At 40.2% G+C, this 17,806-nt stretch overlaps 1 protein-coding gene and 1 long non-coding RNA gene across 10 annotated transcripts in view; both read left to right on the top strand.

Annotated features, from left to right (window-relative positions):
* Nucleotides 1–17,806, top strand: part of dlg3 (discs, large homolog 3 (Drosophila)) — a 95,520-nt gene that overhangs the window by 28,309 nt on the left and 49,405 nt on the right. The gene's annotated exons all lie outside the window — the stretch shown is intronic.
* LOC146524882 (uncharacterized) lies at nucleotides 14–17,473 on the top strand. Its single transcript, XR_014869867.1, has 2 exons — nucleotides 14–3,680; nucleotides 3,715–17,473. It is a non-coding gene; the product is annotated as an uncharacterized LOC146524882 (long non-coding RNA).

Raw genomic sequence — 17,806 nt, 5'->3', positions numbered from 1 at the left:
TCACTCTGTTACATAGCTCAGGCTCGTGGGACCTGACGGGGGAGATCAGAGGGGCTGTTGCCATAGTAAAACAGAAATGATCATGTGCCAGCTGAAGCTGTCGGTTTAAGGAAGAGAATTCAGATTTAGTATTCTTCTCGAGCCCTCGCTTGCCTAATTGTCGCTTGTGTATTTCGCGTCGTAGAGCAGAACAGAGCTGATCTAGCTTCACGGCACACGCATGTAGATGATCTTCATTTTTGGATTGGGCGCAGATGACTAATGCTTATAGGTTTAACACACCGAGCGTGTGTGTCGTCAAAGGCTTATGCTGATGCAGTTACCACAGGCCAAAGAAATGGTGCATTTTCATTCATGGAAGCAGCACCGAGAGGCGGTTTGCAATTATTGTGAATTAGCCCTCTGGTCGGTAACCCTGACATTACAAGCTGACTCAAAGAAATTAGATGTAAAAGACAGATTTTGTCTAATTAGCTTAGAGTGGAGGAAGGGATGATGAAATCCATCTGTGATGCCAGCCCCTGTGTTTTTTGCAGGCCATTGTGCTTCAAAGCATCACAATAGATTGTGTTGTGTAATACAAACAGAGAATGACACGCAATCTAAATGCTGCCTGTTTTACGTGTCGCACAGTGTGAATGAAACTGCCTCTTTACATGTGCACCATTTTGTGTCTGTTGCCTCCATTTATTTACACGTATTTGTAAATCCCAGTTGATGGAAGGTCAGGATAGCTTCAGGAGCACAGTCTTTAATTAAGGAAGGTGCATGTATGTGAGCATGAGATTGAGCTTGGGTGGGGGAAGGGTTGCTCGGCGAGCATGAGATTCAAGGAACGGATCTTGCTGTGCATAAGTATGTGCCCGTGCAGTCCTGTGTTTGCGGCAAGTGAAGCCACTGCATTATTTGTATTTCACCCCCTGTTGTGTCTGAGCCTGGTTTTGGAAGAAGAATAGGAAGAAGTGAGGAAGGTGAGAAGAAAATGGAGGCTGAGATTTCAGCAGCACAGTGGAGAGAGCTCCTCCTGAGCTGAGCCCTCGTATGAGCTGCAACCTGGTTGATATTAGCAGATTACTACATGGAGGAGAGGCTTTAGCTTTGAGGAGGCGAAAAAAAGAAAATGGACATTCTCTCTGTCTTATTCGTGATCCATTTAAATCTATTCCATTGCAGCCACGTCCAGATCAGTCATGCGTATTTCATGTTTCACACGTTTGAAAGCTCAAAGCAGATGTGATTATGTAAGCATTTATTCCTTACATGGAGAATTTTACTCTCCGTCGGTGTTACTCTCTGGTTTTCCAGCGTGTTTGTTCAATATTCAACTTACAACAGGAGCAAATTAGCATCTGCTTGATGAAAAATCTCTTTCGACTGCATCGTGATTCATGTAGTGATCTTATCCTGTTGAAACAGCACCATTAATGGATAAACCCCTATGTCGAATCCTGGCTTGTGCTATCCTTTCGAAGGATCCCTGCTTTCTCGTTCTGTCGTGTGAATACATACCAGCATAAAAACTCTGCGAAAAAGCGTATCCAACCCGGCATTCATGGCTTGAATATACGAGCGTCTACGTTTCTTACATTTCTTCACTGGAATAAAAATAGCGGAATTGCGGATAATGAGTCAGGGAATGGGGCATGCAGCGGGGGTTAGTGGGGTAAAAATGCAAAGGTTAAAAAAGAGAGAAATAAGCCAATAAATGCAGGCAGCAGCCCTGAAGAAGGGGGAGGGGATTATGTAAGAGGAGGCAGTTGGTGGTGCTGTCAGAGAGAGAAGCAGGAGAGGCGCTGACACTGTGGACAAGCATCTGTCCCTCCATCTCCTAAAACAGGCGTGTGAATGGCCTACATATATGCGCTTCCCATCCCATCAACGAGCTATAGCACGGCATGGGTAGAAATGCACACCCACCATAACCCCTGCCCTCCTGGCCCTCCTCACCGTTGCTCATCCTAGCTAGGGAAAAGTGAACGTTCCCCCTCCCCCACTACCTATAACACAGCCAGAGAGAGCAGGGCAGTAACACACACGCCCAACATCCTTGTAGCTTATAGCTTTCATAACAACTCATGTTTTGAGGGGTGCTAGCATGAAAAGTAATAACCTTGCACAGTCATTGAGAATTGTATGAGCTGGCTTTTTATAGCTGGATCATTGACATTTTTAAATGGCTCCTGTAGCCATGAACATTTCATGCATATGTGAGGAAATTATCAGGCAACCCCAAGACATAACGATGGCACGTTAATTTGGTTTTTCTCTGTCATCTATTTAGGGAATGATTGTGTTGCTTTTGTCATGAGCTTGCTAGTTTAATTATGGATGATTTCTGCTGGGATTATAAGAACATTCTTTAAAACAAGAGCTTTTGAATTTAAATCTGAGAAAAATAGAGACCTCAGTCTACTGGGAGCATCAGTCAGAAAGCTCCCTCTTCCCCCTGCGGGCTTCAATCTGTCTTTGTGTGTTCTCCAACTCCGTGGCTATGATTAGCTTTAAATATTAATTGGATTTTACTTTATTTATTAGCATCAAGATTTCGTCCAGAACGCTTTGCCAGACCTGTTGTTTATAACTTGTCTCTGTAGTGGTTGTGGCATTTTAAACGAATGCACAGACGCGGTGGGCGTTCCATGCCAAACACTCCCATAGGTGATTACGACTCGGGAGCTTTCAGGCCTCAATCTGAAATATTGAGGCCTGAAAGTGCATATGTGTGTTCGTCTTTTTACAGTCGCATTGATTTATCGGTATCATTGGTTTCTACATCTGTCTGATGAGATTTTGTTCAGTCTGATTTGATTTGCCGTTATTGTGACAGCAACCCAGAGAGCATTAACGGATGGGATTTGCGTGTGCTCCACGTCCAGAGGTCTTGAGCTGGATCCTCTAACTGTGATCTCGAAAGGCTTAGTCTAAGGCTTGGAATTTTCCTCATCAGATCAAGGAGGGGTTTATCTATGAGCTCGTCTAAGAAAAAGAAAAGCAGTGTGTAATCTGGATGAAACAGCATTCACTATGTCCATGTGTTTCCTTAGAAATTTGGTGTGAATGTTAATGCATGATGGATGAATTGTTGTCTTAAGGCCAAGAAAGATGCCAAGTGGATTTATTTTACCAAGTGGATCATCATGGCCTTGCCATATTGGTCCATTTGATTGACCTTTATTATAATTATGAATTTATTTTATTTTCGGTTGCTACAAACGGGACAGACATGACTGGGGGATAGGACATGGAGAAAGAATGAAAGAAAGAGAGGGAGAGAAAGAAAACCAGAGGGGAGAAGAGACGGTGAGAAAGGGAGGAAGAAAGAGAGAAAAACAAACAAAACACCTGGATCACCTGTATGGAGAAAAAAAAACCAGAAGAGAAAACAAACAAAAAAAAGAGCAACATAATAAAAACAGCACCATCACAATAAACTAGCTAGCAGTAGATAACAGTAGATACTAAATATTAAACGATATTGTGCAGCACGCAAGATAGACAGCGCACAATGTGCAGTTTTATACAAAATTTAACACACAGCTGTTCTTAAAAGTTGTGACGTTTTGCAATGATTTGCTTATAATTTAAACTATTTCATTAGAAATTAGTACAAAGGTAACATGAAGTTCAAACTGCAGCATTTTCTTTTATCTGTTTTTATTTTAAATGCAAACTTATTTTCAGTATGATGCAAGAAGCAAATTTATAAAGCTTGAGGTTGAGACAACTCTAGAAGGTGAATAATAGCAGTCAACAGAGCCATGTTGCTCTAGCATGTGATAACAATGTCTGACATTGTCTTGGTAAAATAAGGATGACTGGATGGCAGCATTAGATGCTCTAATGCTGGTATATATTGTTCTTCATTAAAGGTGCCTTAAAGGATATGGAAACTACTCCAGCTTTTAGCCCTAATGCCCCCCCCATTACCAGTACTGATTTTTGAAATGTTTACTGATCAAAAGCGTTCACTCTTTTCTCCATCATCCATCATTTACAAAAGAAATTTCACATTTTAATTCAGCTTTTTTCTACTATTGGAAAAAGAATGCGTAAGAGAAAAAATTCAGGTACTTTTCTTAAACTTTTCTTATGTCTAATGTTTGAGTTATGTTGAGACCCCCAACTCAAAATTCTTATCTAATAACCTGAAATTTTAAGCAAATTTACATGTGGGTTTTGTCTTTTATTACCCATACAGCTGTTTATAAATATGTTGCTGGTATCAAATTCAAACCAAAGATATAAATTTTTCAGAAAACAACAAAATTGATCATTTTTTATCTCTTATCATCTACTACTTTCAAATAAATATAGGGTTTAAATGTTTGAGAATCATTCTATTTTTATTTACACTTTACACAACGCCCCAAATCTTTTTGAAAAAGGTTTGCAGTAGAAGTAGTTTTGCATCTTTCTTGGTCTGATATCTGAGTCTGAAACACAGATTCCTAACCTAGTAAGAAAAAGTGCCATCATCAACTTTGGATGACTTCATTCAAGTCTGTATCTATTTGTTATTGTTTTCCAGGTTTTAACATTTGTGTTCTGTGTTTTATTCCAAGCTTTATTATGTTTTATAGTTTAAACCCTTATGAATCAGTATCATGCACCGATAAAACGATAAAAGCCCACTTATTTGCTTGTCTGCTGCCACCCTACAGTGTCAGTGCTTTTAGACATCGCTCTTTAGCGTCAGTGTTGAATTAACATTTCATCTGAAGACCTTTCTTTCCTAGCCTGTTCCTCCCTCTCTCCCACACTCACCCCAAGCAGCATTTTAAATTTAGTGGGAGGCAGAAACAGGCAGATATAGTGTACTGGTAATTACTCTCTGAAATCTTTCAATGTGTAGCTCAGGTCCTGCGTTCATTTTAACCTTGTGAAGCGTTTCGGAACCTGCTGTAAACAAGGGCTCAGTTTCGGTTGTGTTTTTTCATGCGTTTGCTTTTCATTGTAACGTCACACAATTGGAGTCACAGCTTGCATTTTTCAGGAAAAAGTTTAGAGTTATCAGGATGTATGTGATCTGATCTTTATGTAAGTCTTAACTATTGACTAACGCGCTAAATGAAGAACGCTTACACAGTTTCTCGACTGTATAGAGTAATTACTTAAAGTCCAAGCTGGAAAAGTAAGTGAACCCAAAAGCTCAGCTGTTGAATGAGATGAGATTGGCGGTGTGGCTTAAAAGAATTGGGTTTTGGCTTAGCCACAACCTAAATTAGACATATATTCACACCCTGGAACATTTCTCATACGTTTTGGCACTACAGTTTTTTCTGATTTAAAAAAACAACAACAAGTAGATGTCAACCAGAACCTAACCTAAACCCTGAGACTATTTTTTGCTATCGGTGTGGTAGTCATTAAGATTCAGGCAGCTGGAACAGCTACAAAAGTGTTTCTATACCTCAGTGTTCATCATAAATCTACATGCCTACAAATGGAGCAAATTCAGAGCTCTTGCTACTCTCCCTAGTGTGGGCGTCCTGCAAAGATCACACCAAGAGCACAACATGCAAGCGTGAAAGCAGTGAAAAAGAACCCGAGAGTAACGTTAAAACACCTGCAGAAATGCCTACAACTTTATATTTGTTTATGTGTCCACTACAAGAAAAAAAACAGCTGGACTTACAGGAGAGGGGGCACCATGGTTTGGAGCCAATACGAGAACACAAGGAAACACACAAAGAAGAAAATTCATGTTTTAAAATAACAAAAATCAGTTATTTTAACCTAATGGAGACTGGCATGACCTGAGCAAGGCTGTTCAATCAGGCATCCCTGAAATCCAGATAAGCAGAGGAGATTCTCACTCACTCATGAGTTAAGTGAAAATTAAATCACATATTTGGAGTAATCAATGTAGAAGGTTTCAAAACCTTTTTCCTCAAACTGATTTGCTGCTTTAACCATGCAGGAGGTGCAAATGTTTGACATTTTCCTACCCAAATTACTGCATTACAGCGATCAGTTCAGTGCAAGTGAATGCGCCAGTATATTAAACCATCTAGGCAAACTGAAAAATATGAAATCAACAGGAGATACGAAAGATTTAGTGCTTCCTATTGGCTGAGTTTATTTTCAAATAAGATCACATTTAAAATGTGGTACTCGCCAATCTGTTGTCTGACATTATTGCTATGCTTCATATATTTTTATAGTTTTCTAGGGAGCTAAATGAAGAATTCTGTGCTTCCGCAGACCAAAAGGTAGATTAACTACAGCAAAAACAATGCAAACAAAAAGCACTAGCATTGGCAGATAGCTAAATTGTTAATTTAACTATTAGTATTGACTGTATATTTTTTATATTTCTATTTGTTTTGCAATCAATAAAAAAAAAAACACTAGAATTTCAAAGTAAAGACTCAAGAAGTAGAACAAAGAAATTGCTTCTTCATAACCTCGGAACTGCTACGATGTTCCAACATGTCGAGGCACTACGTGACATTGCTCAAGGATGTTATTGTGTGTCATCATTCAGTATATTAAAAACTGCGATACAAACGTGCAAATTCAGCATTCCAGGTCCACGATTTGTTGCACCGAGCTTTTCACTTTGTTGCACATTTCAAGGAGCAGCAGCTGCTGCCTCTTAGCGGTGTTTTAGTGTCTTAATATTTCACCCTGGCATGCTCACTTGGCAGCATGACAACATAGGATGGGAGAAAAAAATGTCGATGAACATGTTTCTGCTACTGAAATGGTGCATAGATGTTTGGTTACTATTCTTTTGTACTTGCAGCTGTGCTATTTGACAGTTTACACTGATCTTTCCACTGGATTAAAAACGCTGCTACAGGCTGTAACAGACAGACTGTTTCATGTAACTATATACACATAGACTATGAGCACACACCCCCAACCTTTTCCCAAAAACACAGTGTTCTGTACCCATGCGATGTGAGGGTAAAGAGAGAACAGTGAACCATGGGAAATGCACTACATTACAAGGGAAACAAGGCGTACTGCAATATTTATGTGCACTTTGACAAAAGTTTGCTTTTTTTTATGCCGTTAAAGAGGGTAAGCACAGAGCGTCGGAGAAATGGCTAGTCAGACATTGACGTCAGCAAACTGTGGAGACTTTGACAAGCCAGCCACCATTATAGCAGCTGAAACCACGGCTATACCTGTGACCCAAAAGCTGAACTGTGTTTAATCCCACCTCCTACACCTCTCTTAAAAGCCTCTACTCGGTTGTTGTTGTTTTTTCTTTTTTCCCCCGTTTGCTGCGTTACCAAACTGAATCAGCTCGACTCTTTCAACATGGAGGTTCTGTGTGAAATGCTGGAATCAGAGAAATTTCTTGTGTCTTCTGCCAACACAGATTTAAGCTCATCAAGTGGTTTACTCATTAGCGCAACCCCTCTACAGCTACGTGATGTACGTAGAGGCTTTAGTGTAGCGTTACAGGTGCAGTAGCCCGAAGCGGCAGATCCTGTGCGTGGAGGTGTGTGTCCTGCTGGAAGCCGAGGCTGTCGTGCCCCTGTGATCCATATGGTCATTGTCAGAGGCCCTGCCAGGGCTCGGCCCCGTATCAGCTCGCCCATTCCCCTCTCTGGCGCTCGCTGCCAGCTGGGGAGGAGAGCAGAAGAGAAAAGAGAAGGGAGGGGAGTGCTATTTGTTTGTTTGCTTGCCTGTTTTGTTTTATTTAAGGGGGTTTTTGCTGATCACAGTAGAGAATGGCCTAGAAATGCGACTGTGCTGCGCTGTGCAGGGCAGACTGGACGTCTGAATCAGCGATGGAGCGAGGGATACGGGCCTTTTGATGGAATGAGATTTCGGTGATCCTGTACCCCTGTAGTTGTTTATTAAAAGACTCAAACGTTGCGATAGATCGTATGTACAGATATAAAAGCCTTTTTTTTCCCCCGTGATGCTAGACTCCTTTTAGTAAGAATGTGCTAACATCCTCAGCAAAGTACACCAGTTCCATCACCCACATGCTGCAATACATGAAATACGTGTATATCCAATCAATATCAGCGAAGAGCTAGTCCCTAAGCCTTCTGACTCCTCTTCATTTTTGTGGGGGTGTGTGGGTGCTTTCAACAACGCTTGTGCTTTTATTGCTTTTATTCAACCGCCGTATCGGCTGTTATTTTGGTAACACTTTACAATAAGGTACACAAAATCCCAATGAAACAGGATGCAACTACTGAATAGTTATAAAAGTTCAGAATACTTTAAAATAAGTGCTAGTATAATCAGGATTAGCATTTGCTGTGAAAAAATAAATAAATGTGTACCTACAGCAGCTTAGTCATGCCGAACCTAAGGTTCTTTTGCAGAAGGAACTTTGTTTCAGTCTCCTAATTAGTTTCAGACACTTCTGTTTTGCAGTTTTTGAGACGCTCCTAACGATACCCATACTTCCTGCTCAAGCCTTTTAAATTAAAAGCCCTCTTGTGGCTCCAAAGGCTTAATCACTACCTGTCTAAATAAGCTTTTACTTATATATATCTTCAAGTCATGTTTAGTTTAGTACTCAGCATTTTCACACTGCACATTATGACAGAAGGGAAAGAGTTGGCATTACTAACTTGGAGAGAGTATTTCTGATATACAAGAAAACACAGTTGTAAATATGACTCTACATTGCACGATGGAGCAAAAAGGAAACGGAAGGAAATCGAATGCCATCTGTTTAAAAGAGCAACTTTTTCCTGTTGCGAAATAAGCTGAGAAATGAAGTGTTGCCTAAATGGAAAGCTTGAACTAAATAATGACGATTGAGTAAATGGGCAGATGTATATGAATCAGCTTTAGTGCTCATATTTCAGATTTGTACGCGTCTGCTTGTCGCAAAGGAGCAACTGAGTTGCAATTCTTGGCTTGGCTCAAAATTTAAAATTCATCTAATTCAGCATGAATTCCTTCAATGGGCACTTCCTAAAAGGTTCTTTAACCAGTTAAGTAGGTTGTCTAGTATTTGCTGGAGTTTTCAGGAAGGATATAATAGCAGTAGGGTTACTCTCACTGATTTGGTTCTCACTCGTTCATAGTTCGCCTTGCCTTTATGTATGTATGGTATATATGGATCTCCGATGGTAGAACTAATTATAATACTAAGAGCTGATGACCAAGTAGTTAAAATTCTCTGAGATTCACTTAGTGATGAGAATTCAAGATTTCATCATACAGAATAATGAAGACTTTTTTGCGTCTGTGTTCCATTTTCTAGTTACACCAACGTGTGTGTGTGTGTGTGTGTGTGTGTGTGTGTGTGTGTGTGTGTGGACATTTGGCAAAGCAGTGCATTTCTTACCATGTGTAGCTGCTCTGAGTGCCATCTCTGTCTAATGCATTATCCAAGCAGCCCTTCAGCCATTTGGTCTGGCCTCTCATTTGTGTGTGTGTGTGTGTGTGTGTGTGTGTGTGTGTGTGTGTGTGTGCGTGCGCACGCTGTGTTGTTTTTCAGTGTTCTTCATTTCTATCATCCCCCTCCTGTCTCCCACTGCCCTTCGCCTCCTCCGCGTTTTCTTTTTTCATACATCACATGAATCAAAGGTTTCATCTTGGGGTGACGAGCAGTGTTCGGAGAAGATGCAGCAGCATCTCCAGACCTGTGCAGCAGCATGATTAGGCCGGTGATATTTGTATGCATTGCTGCACGGGGTACGACCTTAAATTTAGCCATTTATTGATTACATTTGGAGGACTTTGCAGTACAAAAGTAAGATCTTTGTTAAGTAGCAAATGCCATGTTTTTGATACCATTTTCTGATGAGAAGAGAAGACAAGCCTGAGCAATCCCAAACGCATTTATCTAAAGCGATATAATTTCAATATTAAGTGAAAACAAAAACAAAAGCTATATATTTTAACCCATATCTTACAAATTAATGTAAGCTAATGTAAACAATGGCCTAAAATAAGAAACAAGTTGTAGAAAATCCTTTAATAAACCTTTTAATGGCTTAATTTTATTTTTTCAGGTCTCGTTGGCCTCAAAGGCAGCTAATTCTCAGGCCTCCATTTTCCACATGAATCATTTAATAACCCTGATAAATGTGTCCAGACTTTTTTCTGCATGCTTTTTATATGTTTTATAAAAGAAACCCCACAATATAGCAGTTTTAAAGCTATATTAATAAACTATTTTAGAGCTTTTTAAGGAAAATTTTTGTTAGACACTCAGAGGTGGAATTAGAAACCTTGACCCAGTGAGGCAGTCCAGTGGCTTAGTTTTGCTGCCAAAATTACATTTATGCTCCCTGCATTGGTCCCTCGCCTTGTCGATGTGACATCATCGCACAGCCACATGCATTTATACTCACCATTATGGTGCTTTTATCCATTTGCAGTCTTCTGCAGCACTGTTGCAGAAATCTCCCTACATGAGTTCTGTGCCATCTGGGAATCCCTGTGCTCCTGCACACGTGTGTCATATAAATGCCCATACGGGCGGCGTGGTCTTGCCTCAGGCTCGTCCATCTTGCGCCAGTGGATGTGATGCCACTTTTGCCGTCCATGCGATGTATTCCCACAGTGGCAAACATAAACCGGTGCTTAGACGAAGTGGTCGCTGCAGTTTTATACAAAGTTATTCCGAGTAGTCATCCTTATCCTACAGTAAAAAATGTCTCTCATGATGTGAGTGCTCTAGTCCGAGATGAAAATGACCCATGTGTCATAGCCTTTGCCAAAGCTTTGGACACCTGTGGCAGAAGATGTAAATGAAAACATGATGTTCAATGCCAAGAAGCACTGAGGCTGCTGTGGTGGTGTGTGGTGGTGGCTGCCAACATGTTACTAGAACCATGTATATTCTTCTCCTACTTAATATGTCTGTATGTTGAAGGAACATGCGGAGCAGAAGGTTCTCTCCAAGCACCAGAACCTGCATGGGGCATCTGCAGCTTCCTGTTACATGAACATACAGCATCTTTTTATATCACATGGGCTTCCTGTTTCCACCCACCAAGCTGACAGCCAGCATTATCCAGGCCTCTGTCTGTTGTATATACAAATTATATTATTTTCATAAGGGAAAAATCATTTCTATCTACATCAATTTTGGAAAAACAGACAAACACATCTAAATCACAGAGACGGGGAAAAAATGAGTCACTTGTTATTATACTGCCGTTAGAAGATTTAGAGTTTATTTTTTGTTTGTCCCGTGACACTTATGCTCTTCTAGTACATACCAAATTACATACCAAATACAAACTCTACCACATATCATTGTCTTTACTTGCCCAGATTAAAGCGATTTAGGCAGGTACCTGTACCTATTAGTCAAATAGATGCACAGCAGCTTAATGAAACATTGATTCTCACCATTGGAACACATGCTAATCCTGTTGGGGGAATCAACCCGTCTTTGTTTTCCTGGAGGAGCTAGCCATCCACATTTTCTCATTTTAGTATTAGCAACAAAAATACTCTCATGTCAGTCTGATCACATAGATCTGGGTGATTTTTATCAGTGAAAAGTGCTATATAAATACATTTTACTTACTTATGTACTTATCAGTTAGACTCAATTCTCAAAAAGATTCTCAATTAAAGTGACAATGATCACATGGTGTATCAGAGTTCTCAAAGGAAATCTTTAAGTTGCAGAAAAGGAGTTAGGTAGAGCAAAACGCAGAGTGGATTTTCCAAAATAATTCAGCTTTCTTTCTTCTCTAAAAAACTGACTTGTTACACGAGTCGTAGCCAGTAGCATAGCATGGCAGCTTAATGCTTACAACAATTATTTGATAGTAAAGTTAAGTATCTGCTGCATTCATTTGAAACTTGAACCTGAAATCACTCGTCCAGTTGAGGCGTTCGATCAAACTTCCCGCTACTACTCTCCCAGCTCCCAGCTTTTTCTGAATTCCCCAAATGCTCTTAAAGAATCGAAAACCTTGAAACAGATGCTTCACTCTACCAAAACTCTGTAAACATTATATAGAAATGATCATAAGCAGCCGCTTAAAAGATCTGCCTCCGACTTTTTTGTTGACTTTAAGCTGAAGCAACACGAGCTGAGGCATGCAAGGAGAGAACAAAGGAAACATTTATGTGTAATGTTTAAGCATAGCAGCTAGAAATCATTCAGATCTCTTTATTACCAGTGTGGATGGTGTCTTATCAACACTTTCAAATGTGCAAACTGCCTTTTTTCACAAAACTGTGCTTTTCCAGGTGTAACAGGGTCAGATGGGCAACACTTGACTGGATGACTTAACAGTCATCAGTACATAAAAAAGCCATCATGTCAATAGTAGTTCTTTGTAGTCTTTAACTGCAGGGTTGTGTGCACAGAGCACAACACTTTGACACTTTATAATTCTTGATTTGCCTTTGTATGCAGGATGCTAATCATAGATGCTACAGCCACAGCCTCGGTGGCTACTGCTCAGTGACTGAAAAGTCTTCCTATCCTAGATAGACCAGGAAACATTTCAGTGTTGACTAACTCATGCTTATAAAATAGTTCCAAAATGAAAGTCGAACCATGTTTGAGGCACATCTTAAACATCACCTGGGGGACGTTTGATTTTCTAGTAAGATAAGTCTGTGTCTCTACGTTTGCTTTACCGATTAGAATAAAAGTAAATGAACAATTTTCTTTTTCTAGAAAGTTTCTGGATTAAAAATGACGAGGAGAACGACCACATCTGAGCAGTGACACAAACTTGCAACCACACACGTTTAAAATTCATTCTGGTGAACTGATTGGCCTCATGTTTTCCTTAAAAAAGGACACTGACATTGTGCACAGAGAGGACAATTGTAAGAGTTTGACGCATTAAATCATCCATGGAACAAATGAAATGAAATTTACATGCAGAGAATCACAAATAGCTTAGAGAAAGTGCTGTTTAATGGTAGCATCTGTGTACTTGCAAAAGACGTGTGCACATTTGTTCATAGCCATATTGATGATACTAGTTCTGCAATAACCAGATCTATATTATTTATCTGATCAGTTTTTAAGAGACGGTCCTCTACAGTTCAGCCTTTCTCATTGTCCTGTGATCAGTTTTGACCGGGGAGATGACGTCAGGGTTTCAACCATGTTCAGACTCTTAAAATGATCATAACATTAAAAATGGACTTGCATCTGTTTTACTTAGTGAAACATGAAAGTAAGAACTGAGCCCAGAAACTCATCAGGAAAGTGTTTAGTCCAGCTGTAACAGTCTCTGTGGTGTCAGCACTGGCAAAGGTAACAAACTTTCACTGCATGCACTGCCTATTTAAACCAATGAAGTTTGTATACTTGCTATCTGATTTGATAACATTTATGACAAAGCCACCAAACAAGAGAAACTATAAGTCAAAGCCTACTGTACGCCATTTCAGTGTGAAACTGTAACCAGAAGCTGAACTCATACTTCATATTTAACGTGTCCCAGGATAGAAATCACACTTTTGATTAAATATATCTAATTGACCGTAACACCCTGCAGCATATCCATGAAAATGTTAAAAGAATAGTCTGGATTTTATGGAAACACACATATTTTGTGTCTCACCAAGAGTTAAATCAGAAAGTCTATCCCACCCTTGGTTTATTTTAGCATGAAAACAGACACAGGAAGGAACAGCTGGTATAGAGGTTACAGCTGTGCCTATAGGTACTGTTAATTACCACATATACACATTTTAAATCTAGCATTTAGCCTAAATCTACTCAATTGTATATTAACAACAATACTTATTTTTTTCAGCAGTTTGTTCAGCATGAACATTTTGCAGCTTACAGAAACATTAAATGTCTGTTGTTGTTAAATATGTTTAAAATGCACACTGTGTGTAATCCAGCATAGATGAACATGGAATTTAGCAGGAAGACATGATACTGATTGCCATATGTCAGAAAAATTCACCACCCCGCATTCAGAATGTCGAGGAAAGCAGCAGCGCCGAGCCCTCCCTGTACGTGAACCGCCGAGTGTCTTTTATGTTGTGCGATGATGCAACAGGGGACGGTAGGCAGGGGAGGGTGATTAGGAATAGAGATGGGCAGAGAGGAAAGGATGGGAAGCGGGAAGAAAGAGATGAAGAAATTAGAGTTTTTGGCGTAAAAGAAAGGGACGAGCTAGTAAGATATAAATAAATAAACAAGAAGAGGAAAGAAGGGGGAGGAGAGGAAAGCAGAGAGGAGCCTGTGCTCAGACACAGCCCTGTGTGTTGCCATGGTGCAGGCTCAGTCAGAGCTGCACAGCAGCTTTGCTGCTCAGCTAGCTAATTACCACAGGCTGCAATGTTGATACGCAGGCGACCAAAGCCTGCTTGTTTTCCAAGACAATTTTTCCCTCAACCACATGGCTGTAGCAGTCAGGAAGCAAATCATTTCTTTATATGCAGAAAAATATGTCTCTGATGCTGATGATGCTGTGACTAAAATGCAGTATAAAAATGTGCAGTTGCTATGTGGTGAATAGCATTATGGAACACAGCAGTGGTCCTCAGCTCTAATGTAAAGCCCAGAGCTTCATTGTCCGACTGCCCCTGCTTTTCTGAGAGCCAGCAGGTCCCAATCAGCCTGCTTATAAAACCCAATATGGGCCATTGTGGATTAATACTCACCATTAAAATGTGCAATTATGTAATCAGCCAAATCCAAGCCCTGCATATGTTCTCTAGAATATCTCAGCAGGTGGGAATGTGGGAGGGGAGGGGAGGGACAGTGTGATTGACAGGAATGACGCAACATCAGCACATTCTGCCAGAATTTGGGATTTTCAAGAAATTCAGCCCGTCATTCACACCGCATTAACATTTAGTGTCAAACTAGTCATTCTTTTAGCCTTTCAAAATGAGAAATGAGCTGCGCATTTCTATGATGATGCAAATGATGTGACCAGCAGTCCAAAGCTCACAGATTTACTGTGCTTACATTTAAGAAGCTGGAACGAAGAGTTTTTGGGTTAGGTGGACTCATACAAACCCATCTTGAAAACACCTCCAGGTATTCATTTTAGGCTAGCAAGAGAAGTCTATCTAAATGGATGGTCAGTGTAGAGTGTAGAGTTACCAGTCAAATGTGATTACAAACAATTTGCCCAAGAATAAGCCAACACAGTCAGCTTCTTTACCTAAACCCACTAGAAGCCCTAAGCAACTGTTATGCTAATTCATATCACACATATACCTAGATTTACAAAACAGCTTTAAGTTTTAATTCAGCATAACCCAAAATGAATGAATGAGTGAGTCATCAGGAAAGTGGTGACAGAGGTCAAGTTAGAAAGACTTCTATAGAACCCGAAACCTTTTTGCAGCCACAGCTATCGCCATCTGGTGGCCGTCGAATAGAATGCTGGTTTAAAGCTGGCTTCATCTTACGACCCGAAAGCTACAGCTCCTGTTTATGCAAAGAAACCGAGCACATGCATCAGTGCTACATGGTGATTGGCTTTTAGAGGGGAAGGGAGGGACCATCAACATCTCTGGCATTCCCAAAAGTCTCGTATGCATTTCTACTCGGAATTCTTTGACCTCATAATATCTCTGATGCATCTGCACTGGCTTGTCCTAAAGGTAAAAATAAAAAGAATATATTAAATCTTGCTTGCGTCGTCTGCATTAAAACTGACGTCGCAAATCAGCGAGTTGTGGTTTCACAGGGGGATTTTCTCAGCAGGGTGTGGTGACATCTTGGGTGGTAGTTTGGTCTCATACCTTTATTTGTAAAGAGTCCAACGGGCTCATTCTCTCTATTTATAGTCTTGAAGCTAAGCATGCATCTTCACGTTTGACAGAAAACATGATAAAGATATTTTAATCCATTCCTTTTATTTATTTAATGTCTGCAGCCCAGATATTTTGCTATCATATTCCATCTATTAAATCAGTAGTTGTGTTTCGGCAGCCAGCTGGTATACAGTGGGGGTTTTTGTGTCAGAGAAATAAAAGGTTTGCATGTTTTCAGATCAGTGTGTCATCTCTCCAGTCCAGTAATATGGCTGCTCTGCTCTTGGCTGAAACCCATTCTTTAGGGGACAGTGTGTATTGCCTGAACGCAGCCCAAGGTGGGCAGTGAAAAATAGGCAATCTGGACCCTCGACAGGAGGCAGATTGATTTGGCAATCACCAAAGTGCTACAAACGTTTAAAACAATGCCCTGTTTCTTTTATTCCCCTCTGCTGTTTGGCGCTAAATACATCAGCATATGGATAAATGTGCTCATGTATTCATAACTATCAGAGGGAAACTAGAGGCGCAGCTCTTGTATTTGTTGCCTCGCTCGTGTCCTACTTACTGTAATTCTTCATCACTTTCAACACCTACACTTATTGTGAGCCAAAACTCAGGCACGGGTAGTGAATGGAGATTTGTGTGCATGTGGGCGTTCCCAAGCGGAGCTTATAGAAAATCATGACACCTCAACCATGACAGGAGGATCTCTGCTGCTGTGTTGAGACAGGCCTCGGCTCCTGAGAGATGGGGACGAATGGTTTTTATTGGCCTTTAGGCCAAAGTTAGGCTTGTTATTTTCACTATATTATTTTACAGTGGATCGCTAAGCACTCTGTATTTGCTCTCTATAGTTTTATCACTGTATCATGATTTTGATTTGTGAACGCGCGCTGCCTGAACAGCTGCAGCGGCCATTTGGTCCAAAATATTCTAGCAGATTTGATGAAAGGTAGGACTGCGTGAGCAAAATCTTGTGTAGTCAAAAGCAGGTAAAGGAAATTAAAGAAAGCTAATCTCTTTTCTTGCAATAACATGCACTTGAGAGGTTTAAGGATCGTGTTTGCAATACTGTTAGGACCATGAAGCAGAATCACAGTTGCAATGTTCCCATTTAAAGGGAAAAAAGTCTAAAATTGGATTGGTTTAAATGCAGCTCAGAAGATTGTGGTCTGGGGTTCACTGGAAAGAAGTAAGGAAAGGTGACAAAAGTGAAAACAGAGCATTAAAAAACAGCGTTGTTTGCTACTCGTAGTGTTTATTTATTTTCACGAGGATCGCTTTGATTTTCAGTATGATACTTTTGTGAGATTTCATGTCTTTAATACATTTGAGATGTCAGGATAGACTTAAGACTGATGAAAATCTTCGTTTCTTAGTATATAAACAGCTGTGTTTTTGGTAAATTTGAAGCTACAACTAGAAACGGCTAATGCAGCTCTATCCATGACTAAAAATCCATCTGCTAACACACTTTTATTGCATTTTATTGCTTTTATTACATTTTATTGCCACATTTGTTCATACAAAAACCTTCATGTAAAACTATTGCATGTTCACCTGCAGGAGGCTGGTAACTGCTCATCCACCTTCTCTGCCCATCGTCCCATCTCTCTGTTACTGTTACATTTGCTGCCTGATAAAGGCATAACAGACTAAAAACAAATCTTTAAGTAAAACAACTGACCTAATTATTCATTTGACTTATATTATCTTATTTAGCTAATTTATTTAGAGCTAATTTCTGGATATTTTCTTAAGTGTTTGCACTCGCATTGTGAAATATCTCACCTCATCCTGCCTGGGTGTTTCCTCCATGGAAGCTTGTTTCCTCCACTGAAAAAAAAAGTCCAAATTTTTAGTTATTTGCTAAAGATGTATCTTTGTTAGCACATGCAAAATAAACCAAAAATGAAAACTAAGAATATTTCACATCAGAGCAGCTGAGTAGTAAACCCATAAAAGCTTGAAAATGGCAGCACTCAGTTGGTTGTAGCTGTGCGCTGTAGCTAGTCCCGAGCTACAAATCCAAACCATCGGAGGGAAATAAATTCAGAGGCTTTTTCAGGATAACCAGTCAAAAGCAGAGCGCTAACATGCTACAGTGACCTGCGCAGGCAGGATTATGCTGATGACTATTAGACTCCTGTCACTG

Source organism: Neolamprologus multifasciatus, chromosome 2 (genome assembly GCF_963576455.1).
Source record: "Neolamprologus multifasciatus chromosome 2, fNeoMul1.2, whole genome shotgun sequence".
In the NCBI taxonomy this organism is placed as follows: Eukaryota; Metazoa; Chordata; class Actinopteri; order Cichliformes; family Cichlidae; genus Neolamprologus; species Neolamprologus multifasciatus.
The sequence above is the reverse complement of the archived record's forward strand: the minus strand, read 5'-3'. Positions and strand labels throughout refer to the sequence as shown.